Below are 10061 nucleotides of genomic sequence, written 5' to 3'. Positions count from 1 at the left end.
ATATTTATTATTATATTGTGTACGCAATACATATGCAACATACCGTACACAAACACAATACGAACATATAACCGCATAAAGCACATAGGAATAATGCAGAAACACATAAGTAGAACGATCAGAATTTGAAGTACCATAGGGCATAGGGCATAAAACATGCACCCTCAGATCTTTTCAGCCAAGCATGGCTGTGGCCTTCAACAACATGGCCAAGTATGTCAACCTCAATTTTGACAACATATAACCTCCTTAACACCTTACACCTAAAATGTAATTGTCATTACGATCAACTGTGGCTAATACCATATAAACATAATATTTACCTCATTAGACATGCCACAACAAAACAGTTTCAAAATCTTATTAAATAACGAAGAATTCTAATAAATGAACTATTACGATATAAGACGTGACAAAAAACAGGAAATATTTTCAATTTCACAATAATACAATAACAAGACCAATACTGCAAATCATTATTTAAAATTAAATAATATCAATATTGTTTGGACGTCCTTCGTGTACCGCGTCTACACATCCTATATCCAGACCTGAAATATAATTTGAATTCATAATAGGTGAGAAATAGGTTCCTCTTTTGTTTAACCGGATCCACTGAGAAACTTTTTATAGAAGACGAAACTATTATTAAAGGAAAAATTTCTAATTTATTTGACACGGTCACGATGATCAAGGTCGGTAACTTATGATATTCAAAATATTCGGAATTTGTCAATACTCTATAAAAGGATGTTGCCTTTTAGATTTAGAAATATAAAATATTTAGGTGTCTTATTTTTTATGGTATAATTAAATATAGCAATCGATAGGTCAATAAAGCAATTATCCATCAATTAAATAAATTCCGTTTCATTCCGATTATTTTAACATCGATCTGGTTCTTAATGTTTCCTATCTATTAGACCGCTAGACATGACATGATCTCATTTTGTCTTGTCTACGTCTGGTCTATATTGATGGTTTGCTAGACCATTGTGGTATATGTCTAAGCCATGAATTTTGTAATCACTAAGATTCTATCCTTTATCCTTTTTTTAGTTGTAAATAAATTGTAGAAGGTTATATCTTTTATAACCAAGAAACATATTTTGCGTGAAAAATTTATAGGCGGATTAGTACTTCCTCATTTCCCATGCTTTGTAGAACTTTCTTCATTACAAAAGACTGATAGATGAGGTTTTGAGCATTCATCGATATCACTACAATTAAAAATGCATACTAGACCAGGGCCTCGATTTTTGACCCTTCGCTTCGTTATCGAATGTATTCGCTTCGTATCTGTTTAGTGTACGATAGCGAGTAATCGATAACGAAGCGAAGGATCATAAATCGAGGTCCAGGGCATTTGGAACAAAAAACAACGAAACCTTTTGATTTGCAACTTTTTGCATTGTGTTCGGGATGACGCGTGACGTCACGAAAAAGGCTACAACAGAAAAATGGGTGGAAATACATAATTATATTTAAATTGAAGAGTCTCAAATGCAGAATCCACCAATTTAATAAAAATTAAAATAGTAAATAGTAATTTAAAACTGAGACTTTTCGTGTTGAAAGTTCTTTCTGGTACATCCTTAATCTGCGACTTTTTCAATTAATAAGATCGCAGACGACGAATATAGAAAACGAAGAGGAAACCATCACATTCCGCTTCCATTCGTCGAGGAAAAAAGGACAGAAGAGGAACTTTCAGTACTCAAATCCGAGTAAAGATAGAAAAATAATAAATAGGAACGTCGCCATAAATAATATAATTATATTTATTGGGTTGTATGTACTGGGTTGTGAAGAGTAGGTCCTAAAACCAAAAAAGTTAAGTTAAGTTTTTCATAAAGTGGGGAACTTTCCGTTTTTTAATCTAATTTTCCATTTACAACAATGGTTTTTTCCGATTATAGCGCCATCTATTCATCATTCGAAAAAATGTCTCGAATAAAAGATACTTATTTTTACTCAAGTAATCCAAATTTGGGGGATGGGGATTTACGTGTTCAACATATTGAACACGTATTTTGAAGTTCTTTGATCTGATGTTCATTACGCGAAATATGGCGAGGTTCCTATTTAAAATCAAAAAGTTATCCCCACCGTGGGGGGTCGTGTTTAATATCATCATAGATTTTTGAAAAATATTGAACATGTATTTTTCAGTTTTTGATCTGACGTTTCTTTCGCGAAATATTCACTTCTTTTTTTTTTAATATATATTATTGTGTATCAATCTATCAATCAAAGATATAATAAAAGTTTTATTTTTTTATATAACGCGGGCACATAAATTTAATACACCCTGTATATTGATTTGTAAATATTTATTAGAAGTTAGCTGTCACGCAAGGTGGTTTCTCCTTAATGAAAGTTTCCATGAAGAATTAAAAACATTTTTGTAAATAAAAAGTGAAGTGAAAGTTATTTAGGATTATAATTTTAAACCGATTGTTTTTTACGAAAAATGGAAATCCACAGGTAGATGTAATTATTAGTTTTTAGAAAGATAGAGGTAAAGAGAATTGGAATTTTAAATATGTTTGTTTAATGACAGGAACATTTAGATAATTTCCGAAAAGTCATTAGTTTTGAGTAGAAACATTGTTTGAAAGAATGACTGGGTTTTTAGATTGAAACAGAAGGAGGTGGAGAGAGAAATGTTTCTGATTGGTTTGGCAATTTGGAATGGGGAAAGTTTTGTTTGAATGTTGAGACAGTTTTGGAAAGAGGAATCATTGTGTTACCGGCATCCAAAAGGGGCAGTCAAAAGTTTTCGTGAGTAGTTCAGCAGCAAGTACTAGTGTTTTGTTTTGATAGTGGGAGTAGCCGAAAAGTGGTACGAGAGACAAATCCAATCAAGAAGAAATACCTCTTTGACTATGTACAGTCCAAGAGAGAAAGTTACAAGAATTATCATTATAAAACTTATTTGTGACACCAAGTAAAAAAGATACTTGGGTCTCAGGAAATTATTGTTGAGAGAAAGAGAGGAGAGAATTTTGGAGTTTATTGAACGAGTACTGGCAAAAAAGAGGCCTGGCTTGTGTTTTGGAGAAATAGTTGCTGGTATCCTGCTGGATTGTTTGCTGAGAACGGAGAGGGCTTTGATTGGTAGCCTAACATACTCAACAAGAAGGAGCTGTTTGGGTCAAGAGGAGACATCATTGTGTGTGAATCAACAAGGTCAGTCAATAACCTATGTGATAGATTTTTTTTATAATCAGAAGTTAAATTTTTTTACGTAAAAGCATATGCATTTAAGATTCCAACATTTCAAAAATTTAATAGGAAGTATAAGTAATTTGCGAATACCAAATTTGTTTGTTTAGCTTGTTTTATTAATAATATCAAGAACAAAGCGATAAATATTTGTTTTGAATTAGATTAATAATATGGTAAAAGTTTCTTTTGGACAGTTATGCCCACAGGATTCAATTAATAAATTTACAGAGCATTGCTTTTGATAATAAAGTTATTTGTATGTGTTTATTTATGATTTTTCTATTTATTTCCTTTTCCTATTTTATCCCGATAAGGATCAACTAAGAGATACTGAAGCCACGAGAAAGGATAAGTATAACCTAAGAGAATTTAATTAATTTTTTTTGACAAAAATTAATAATTTTTATGTATGATTTGCGTTAATTAAATAATTTATCAAATAAATAATAATTAATATCAAAGCAATAGAGAGCAGATCATAACAATATATATTTTTTTCGGAACATTCTTAACGAACTCACCCGTATTCAGAGTCCATTATGGTAGGGATACATTTACAGGTATCTTTCCATGTGATTTACTGACGCGCTCGAATAACTGCAAAAATCCCCGCTTGGGCTCCCCTACCAATAGATTCAAAAGTGAATAAATATGCCCAAATCAGTATATCCATTTGTTGGATTTTAATAAAGAAATCATATTCTCCAAATTTTAAAACTAGACATCAGTGGATGTGGAGACATCTGATGTCTAAAACCAAAGATTCTATAGATCATTATGATTATGATATTAAAGTAATTAGTACTGCAACGAAAATTGTATCAGAAAAATTTCTGTAATTGCTTTGCCTATTGATTATAATAGGTCTAAATAAAAAAACGATTACATAATTCCTTTTATTTCTTAATAACTGAATATTACTTGATGCACTAAAAACTAAATAATTAAAATTTGTATGTCCATCAAACATGAAATGAACGCTTGTATTAAGATTATACTTCATGTCGTGTAGTTAAATGTGTAAATGAAATGCAAATACAACAATAAGGTTATCTACTAATAAGATTTTATGCATTCATAAGGAAGCTCTTTTAAAATTACCAATACGATACATACATTTGGAAAAACGCACTTTCATCTCAAGAGGTGATATAATCAAAAATGCTATGTATATAATTTAACAAATTACTGTAAAACTTCCTAGGTATTCCAAATTTTATTGTTAAATTTATCGTCTGTTTAAATTAAAGAGAAAAATCGTAAGCAAACAAGCAATTTGATTTAACTCGACCTGTGAGAGATGTCCACCCTATCGAAAAAGTACATTCGGGTGTAACAATTCATTGCGGCGAGGTGTTTTAACCCGAGTAAAAACAGGGATCACCACACCTCGCTCTAATGCTCCAGGCCATCCCTTTCCCCCCTACAGCACGCTGATGCGCGATAGGGGCACAACTATCGTAGCCAAATTCTCTTCACAATGGAATCCTGGGTAATAAGATTCAAATGGGGTGCCCTAATCGAATTCAAAACTAGGCAAGCGTGAAGCGCTCTATGCCTTTATCCTTACTTATCCGCGAACTAAAAATTTCTGCTTGGGCCCCAAGTCATTATACCAAGCCCTACGAGGCTCGGTCCAATGACTTGGTGCTCAAGTATTTTTTTTTGGTTTTTTTGTTTTTTTATTTATTTTTTTGGTGGCTTGCTCGTTTTTTATATATATTTTTGTTGTAGGCTTACTTTAGTTATGATCTTGATATTGGACCTACGCTTGGGTTACGTTTTTCTTCGGCACTTGGTGTTTCGAGCTACGAACTATCTACTATTTTTATTTTTACTTCTTTATTTTTCTTTATCTCACTTTTCTTTCACTTTATTCTTTGTGTCTCTCTTTATTTACTTTATTTATTCCACTTTATATTCTTTACTTTATTCCACTATTTGCTGTTTAGAACATTTGTGCTTCCACCGGTGGAAAGCGTCATCATACCCTAGCATCTCTCGCAGTATGGGGCTTGGGTGGTGCTCTATTTCCGCGAATTTAACCCTTGCCTTGTCTGTCATCATTTCTGTGACTCTCACCTGTTGTAGCTCTCTGAACAGGAATCTTTCTGCGACGTACTTCGGGACTTTGGCTGCTTCTCTTAGGCTGTTGTTGTGAACCGCTTGTATCTTCATTTGTGTGTCTTGCATACTTGTCTCCATGCGAGAGATTCGTATATTAGTACCGGTAATATGATGCTGTTTAATAACCTTAACCTAGTTTTTAATTTTAATTTATTTTCCTGCCTGTGAGTCCTCTTAATGTTGCTCTTGCCATGTTGGCCTACTGGACTGTGGCTTCTACATGTTTTTGTAAGATTAATCCTTTGTCCATGATAACTCCCAGATATTTGGCTTCATCTTTCCAGTCGATGAGGTTGATCTACACCGTCAGTTGTTCTTCTGGCTGTTGTCTTGCTTTCTTATATAGCACTGCTTGCGTCTTGCGTCTTTTCGGAGTTGATGGCTATCTTCCACTTGATACTCCATTCCTCGATGTCTTCTAACGCTGTTTGCAGGTTGGTCACTGCTACATCTACGTTTGTGTGTTTGGCCGCTATTGCCATGTCGTCAACATAAAGACTCATCAGGGTACCTAGTGTACTTGTTACGCCTGCGGTGTATATTGTGTACAGCAGTGGTGACAGGACTGCTCCCTCTGGCACTCCAGCCTTCGGGTTCCCGAGCTCGGACAGGACTTGTCCTAACCGAACTCAGAAACTCCGGCCGCCCAAGTACGAAGAGATCAGTCTCGTCATTGCACCGATGTACCCGTAATCACGCATTTTGTAGATGAGTCCCTTATGCCATACTCTGTCGAAAGCTTTGCTTACGTCCAGGAATGCTGCTCCAGTGTACTGCTTGTCGTTGAATCCAGCTACTATGTACTCAGTTAGTCTGAGTACTTGTAGTTCGCTGGAATGCTCTGCTCTAAATCCAAATTTAGCTTCTGGGATTATCTCTAATCTGTTTGTTTCTGCTTGCAGTCTGCCGAGGATAATTCTTTCAACTATCTTGCTGATCGGTGGGAGTAAGCTGATTGGCCTATAATTCTGCGGGAATGTGTAGTGTGTGGGGAAAACCCATGGAAGTAATATACGTTCCTATATTCCAGTTTTTGTGAAGCTCATCGACAGCCAATAGGAAAATACACCTAGAAGAAGTATTTTACATTTTTACTGACATTTTATGTTAGTGTGAAAGTCTGACAAATGAGCGGTTCTTTGCATTAGACGAAGAAAAGTCACCAGCAAAGAGCAACATGGAAGGTTCAGTCTCTACGTTAGTAGATTTTTTAAATAGGGTCATTCTAGAGAATGTAATCTAGGGCTAGAGAACCACAATATGTCGTAAAAGGTCACACTGTAATAGGCCAAAGAAACTTCATAGAATCTTTCTATCTAGGGAGACGTAACACTATAGATGGAGTTGATATAATTGCTGAAATGAAAGATAACGTAGTAAAAGTAGCAAGAACAATATAAGTGAAGTTTATACTTAATACAGAAGTATTGACTGTTAGGTGGTGTATGCTCTTCAAACAGGGTTGGTTCAGAATGAACAAATTCTTTGTGTGATCAATTAAAAGACATACTAAGTGATACTCCATCAGAGGAGAAAGTCATAATAGGAGGCGATTTTAATACACATGTTGGCCAATCCAAGTCAGCAGATGAAACTATAAAGGGAAGACTAGGCTTTGGAATTAGAAATGAAGCTGGAGTTACCTACCTACAGTATTAGATATGGTGATATGTTTAATAAATTATTCCAAATACCACATAATTTGTTTGTTCTGGACCTCTAAGTAAAGAAGCGAAAATAAACATAAATATCGGAGAAAATAACAAAAAATCAAGTGGTGGACGTTGAAAAATGAAAAAAGGCCTATTCAGGGCAAAAATAATAAATAAAATCTATTGGAACATAAAAGTAAGTCCTAATACAATTTGGAGGAAAATAGTCCTGTCGCCAGGGGGGGTACAACGGCCTCGTTAATTCAGATGGACCTACCCAAGTTTTTTTTATGTATTTTGACCCGTAGAACACGAATTTTTTGGGTAACAGTCGATCCGGATGTCGATAAGATTGTTATAGACAAAGAAGTTGAGGAATCAAATAACAGCGATTTTTCCCAAAACAAAACGATATTTTGTATTTTTTGGGTAATTTTAAGCAAAAAATGTGTTTACAAGTTTTTTCGTAGGATGCATAGTTTTTGAGATAAACGCCGTTGAACTTTCCAAAATTCGAAAATTTTGAATTTTTGAACCCGAATAACTTTTGAATAAAAAATAAAATAACAATTCTGCTTGCAGAATTGGAAAGTTCAAGTTAAATTACACCGGTTTTGATTATTTTCATTGCTGCAAATAAATTATTTTTTTGTTAAACAAAGCTCTAAACACATAGTGTTTCAGCGTTTCGACGCGTGTCCGCTATGCATGCTACCTAGAAACTGCCTGTAGTTTTGCAAGTTCTTGACTTGTTCTCTACGTGGTCGCGCTACGTTTGATTTTAAATATGAGATGTACTGAAAGCATCTCGTGTAAAACCATACAAAATTACATACTAGAACAAACCTAATATGTAAACAATTTTCACTTGTTTAAACTCGTTTATAGGTACATGCATTACCAGGCATTGCATTGTTGGTAGTTGGCATCACCTCACAGGAGGTGATTATACTAGTAAAGTGGGCACAGAAGCTAGAGCTTTAAAAGAAAATCCCACCCAATATTTACAAAATTTTGCAAGAGGTATATATATGTACTATGTAGATATACTTACTTTTTACCAATTATGTTACAAATGATTCTTTCATATATTTAATTTATCAATTATTTTACAGACTGTTCTCCATTTAGTATAGAAAAATGCACGAAGAATGCAGAAAAATTTTTAGTTAACATTACCAAGACTGTAGATTCCTCCAGCTGAAAAGTTACCAGCTGGTTGTAACTGTTCAGTTTGCGGTCCAAGATGTAACTGCCGCAGGTTGAAAATACTTTGCTGCACCTTTTGTGCTTGCATGAAAAAAAATATTTGCACAAATAAACAGTAATTATTTTTGTTTTTTGTTTTTTATTAACAAATAAAAATTACTTACTCGACAATTGAATTCACTGATGTTTTCAATGCATCTCCAATTTAAAAGTGCCTGAAAACAGGCAATTTCTTCGTAGCTTGCATAGTGGGCACACGTAAAACGCTAAAACACTATTTGTTTATAGCTTCGTTTAACAATAAAAAAATTATTTCTTAGCAATGCAAATAATCAAAACCAGTATAATTTGACTTGAAATTTTCAATTCTGCCAGGAGAATTTCTGTTTTATTTTTTAGTCAAAAATTATTCGGGTTCAAAAATTGCAATTTTTCGATTTTTTGAAAGTCCAACCGCGTTTATCTCGAAGACTATGCATCCAACGAAAAAACTTGTAAGAACATTTTTTGCTTCGAATGACTCAAAAAATACAAAAAATTGTTTGGTTTTGCGAAATATCGCTGTTATGTAATTCCTCAAGTTCTTTGTCTATAACAATCTTATCTACATCCGAATCAACTGTTACCCAAAAAATTCGTGTTCTACTTAACGCGACCACGTAGAGAACAAGTCAAGCACTTGCAAACAGGCAGTTTCTACGTAGAATTCATATCGGACACGCGTCGAAACGCTGAAACACTATGTGTTTAGAGCTTTGTTTAACAATAAAATAATTTATTTGCAGCAATGAAAATAATCAAAACCGGTGTAATTTAACTTGAGCTTTCCAATTCTGCAAGCAGAATTGTTATTTTATTTTTTATTCAAAAGTTATTCGGGTTCAAAAATTCAAAATTTTCGAATTTTGGAAAGTTCAACGGCGTTTATCTCAAAAACTATGCATCCTACGAAAAAACTTGTAAACACATTTTTTGCTTAAAATTACCCAAAAAATACAAAATATTGTTTTGTTTTGGGAAAAATCACTGTTTTTTGATTCCTCAACTTCTTTGTCTATAACAATCTTATCGACATCCGGATCGACTGTTACCCAAAAAATTCGTGTTCTATGGGTCAAAATACATAAAAAAAACTTGGGTAAGTCCATCTGAATTAACGAGGCCGTTGTACCCCCCCTGGCGACAGGACTAAAATGACCAGTATCATTAGAGATACTCATATTTAAATACTTAGAAATACGCCAGAGAAAAAAGTTTTAAAATAAAAAGTTATACTGGTGATCAAACCAAGTTCAAGACAAAATAAAAGATAAGAAAAAATATATATACCGTATAAAGAAAATAGGTCGGAAACAGATCTTCAAAACTATATGGTCGCCAAAAAGGGATTGAAGTTAGCAGTGGCAAAAACTACAGCAGGGGCATACATAAATCTATAAGATCAAGGAAAGGCTAAAAAAATATCAAATAACCCAACATAAGGTACAGAAAACAAGAGATTTTAATCATGCATCTGAGATGAAATTGATAAAGGTTTTGACACAAAACCAGTTGATTCAACAGAGAAGTAGCAACAATGGTCACCGCAATAACAAACACAAAAATGGTTCCAGCAAATGTAAAAATTACGAAAGGTATAGCAGTTGGACCAGATGATATTGCTGAAGAATTGTGGATAGAATTATAAAAGATATGAAGAAGTTGACAGATTTAATAGAATTATAAAACTCGGACAAATGGCAAACGAATGGAGAAGTAGGTATATTAGTAAGTACCTGTCTACAAAAACCAAGGAGCTATACAACAATGTACAAAATACAGTTTTAAAACTACTCAGTCATA

The sequence above is a fragment of the Diabrotica virgifera genome, chromosome 7 (genome assembly GCF_917563875.1).
Source record: "Diabrotica virgifera virgifera chromosome 7, PGI_DIABVI_V3a".
NCBI classification, from domain to species: Eukaryota; Metazoa; Arthropoda; class Insecta; order Coleoptera; family Chrysomelidae; genus Diabrotica; species Diabrotica virgifera.
The sequence above is the reverse complement of the archived record's forward strand: the minus strand, read 5'-3'. Positions refer to the sequence as shown.